The sequence below is a fragment of the Solanum pennellii genome, chromosome 3 (genome assembly GCF_001406875.1).
Source record: "Solanum pennellii chromosome 3, SPENNV200".
In the NCBI taxonomy this organism is placed as follows: Eukaryota; Viridiplantae; Streptophyta; class Magnoliopsida; order Solanales; family Solanaceae; genus Solanum; species Solanum pennellii.
In genome coordinates, this window is record NC_028639.1 from 26,616,023 (window position 1) to 26,619,426 (window position 3,404).

Below are 3,404 nucleotides of genomic sequence, written 5' to 3' on the forward strand. Positions count from 1 at the left end.
TGGATATGATGCAGAAGTGTAGCCATTTGCGCCTCTAATTTTTGGACCGTAGCAAGCGGGACCAGTGCCGGTAGAGGGGCTGTGCGAGAGAAGCTCAGGGCAGTGCTACTACCCGGGATAGACTCGACCGGGGTAGTGTCAGTGGACGCCGCCTGTGTAGCCGTGCGGGCCTGGGCTACCGTATTAGCAAGATCATCAGCAAGTGGGGTCAGCTCTGGACGGGGCCCTCTGCGTGGAGCCAACTCATTGGCCTCGTCTCTGATGAGGGCGGCGTCAACAGTGCCCTGCGAGGTCTTGAGCTGATCTACGTGCCATATAGGCACACCTGCGGACCTGCAAAGAGCAAAGATCATGCACGGGAAAGGGTAAGTAGTAGGGACCTTGAAAGCCCTCTCGTGCATGACTGCCTGTAGAAGCCACGTGAAGTCCACCTCGAACCCGGCTTTCATCGCCACCATCAACGCTGCTCGATCCCATGTAACGATATTATCAGCAGCTGGGGGGGAAAGGCAGTGACGGACAATCAGCCACAAGAACTTCGCCGTGAAAGTGAGGTTGGCCTTCTTGATGGCCCCCTTTGGATCAGTTACCCAGTCGGCCCCCTTTCCAAAACTGACAGGTGCAGGGCCATCCACCTCTTGGTGGCCTCTCTCAGTGATGGCTCGTTCAGGAACTGGCAATCTTTAACTATCTGCCAGCGGTAGTCAAACTCGGCAGTGAGAGGGGTCCGAGTAGCATCAACACCCTCGCCGTATAGAAACCGGCGGATGGCAGGCAGGGAAATGTCAACCTGTACGCCCCGTACTCAGACTTGCTCCAGTGGGGCTTGTTTAGCGGGGGCAGCCCGCCTATCTATCTGTGATCGGAGAGTCGCTACGTAGGATGCGTAGAACTCTCGGACCATTTCTTCACTGTAACGTCCCAACGGACGTGCTGTCCACTCCAAGCGATGCCTGGTGAAGAGATTGTGGATCTCAGGCATCGTCGGGAGACTCCCTGTAAGGACCCGCCGCTCCAAGGTGAGTGTTCGAGTCATCACTCCTTTATCAGTCAGGAACTTGGCGTCGGAGTAGACTTGAAATTGCCCGTCGACACACCACCAGTTGGGCTGGTCAGTGGCTGGGGTGGGGGCCTGAGCTGGTGAACCTGATGTGGATTCCGAACTGTCAGCCTCATCAGACGAGGCCGACGCTACAGCGGTGGCGGGTGCGGGAACCTCAGCAGAGCAGGAGGCTTCCTCGGACCACGATACTCCTAAGGAGCCAGACGCTCCTTCTTCATTTGTGGCTGACCCAGAGGGTGTGCCGGTCAGTGTGCGCTCCTCATCACACTGGGAGGCAGTGACTACGCCGGACGCCACCTTTTTGGGTGTGGCTCTAGGAGCACGTGAAGCACGGGAAGGGTTGGAAGTGCCTGGGGGCACATACTCGGGGACACGCTCATCATCCGAGCCAATGACCATGCGGGCAGACGGGGCGACAGACTTCGATCGTCTGCGTGCGTAGATTCAGTCTTGCTTGGGTGCATAGTCGATAGTACCTGTAAAGGATCAATATTAGTATGAGAAGTGGCAAACAAGACAAGCAAAACCACAAAAACAATTAAAATAGTATGTCATTACTATGGTAACAGGGACACACGACGGGCATGGTGACGGCTCGTCGTGACTATGACGGACCGTCATGGGGTCCGTCGTGTTTTACTTAAACTACGTATATATGGAGAACCCTGAAGGAGAGTCACTGACTAGTATGACGGTATGTGCAGGACGGACCGTCACAGGCACGACGGTCCGTCGTAGGTGTCCGTCGTAGGACACTTGAAAAAAATATGGAGACATTTAGGAGAGGGGTCTCTGACCGTCATGACGGTCATGCAGGACGGACCGTCGTGGGTATGACGGTCCGTCACATGTGTCCGTTGAAGGACACTTGGAAAAAGTGAGAGACCCTTAGAAACAGGGTCTCTGACAACCAGAACGGTTGTGCAGGACGGACCGTCGTGAAGACGACGGTCCGTTACATATGTCCGTTGGAAGAGGGTTCTAGGGCTTTTGGAACGAACCTTACGACGGTCCGTCGTGGGTACGATGGTCCGTCGTGGGTACGACGGTCCGTCGTCGGGGTCTCGTTCTGTATATCAGTGAAAGAACTGGGGGTACCCATGCATCCCCGAAGAACCCTGGTAAAACTTGTAGTTTTTTGGACCTACATTTGTCTAACCCAACTACCTAGGAAACTAGCAATGCAAAAGCACCTATGTCTAGGGTTGTAAACACAGAAATTTCGAACATTTGTAACCTAGGTTAGACAGAATCTTATAAAAGAAACAAACATATGACGAAGAACTAAGCTAATAGTAATAAATAAACAAAAATGCAAGATAAATGAGTAGAAATTAGAGACACATACCTTAGAATTGGAGAAAAATAAGGTGGGCAAGTACTCGGTGACCAAGAAGACACCCACAACAGCAACTCCGACTAATAGATGATAAACTTTAGGGCTGGTGAATTTTGGGGGAACAATGATCGAGGGAGAGAATGTGGAAGTTGAAAAGAGAGGGAAATGGGAGGTAAAATGAAGAAATGGGGTGAAATGAGGGGTTGGGGGGTTTAAACGGTCTGATTTTGAAAAAGACTCCAGCCGGGTCGGGACGGGTACGACTCATTAATCACGCGACGATTCCCGACGACGGTCCGTCGCAGTTGTGACGACCCGTCGTTGGTTCCGTCGTGTGTGCCCTAGTTTGAAAATAACAGAAAGACGTACCTGGTACGACGGAGGCATACGACGATCCGTCTCAGGCGCAACGGTCCGTTGATCTGTCCGTCAGTGACTGTTGCAGAGTAATTTTCTGCAGAATTTCCTGGTGATGTGCCTTGCAAATTCAAAACTCATTAGTAGAAAAAGGCTACCATTACTAAAAAGAAAAACTATAAGTATTGGGTTGCCTCCCAACAAGCGCTTGATTTAATGTCGCGGCACGACTGAGGACGCTTGATTACTCAGACTTCATCAAGATGGTATGCCTCTTCCTCTCCGTGTATTTGGCATACAAGGAGGGTGGCTCTGCATAAATCAAAAACAATAAAACAAAGTAAAATCAAGAAAATATCAACTAAACAATAGTAATAAGTTCAAGTTAATCTAAAAGCTACTTTCCCCGGCAGCGGCGCCAGAATTTGATACGCTCTAACTTACTTCTCAAATAAGAAGTAAAGTGGTCGTGTCAAGTAAATAACCCAACTAGTGAGGTTGAGATCGTTCCCACGAGCAAAATAGTCTAGACTTATCTTCAACCTGTTATTACTATTGTTTGGTCAATGACTTCCTTGGAAAGTAAAAAAATAAAAAGGGGGGTTTATATTTCTAAATGAGTGAAAATAAATAACGAACTTGAAA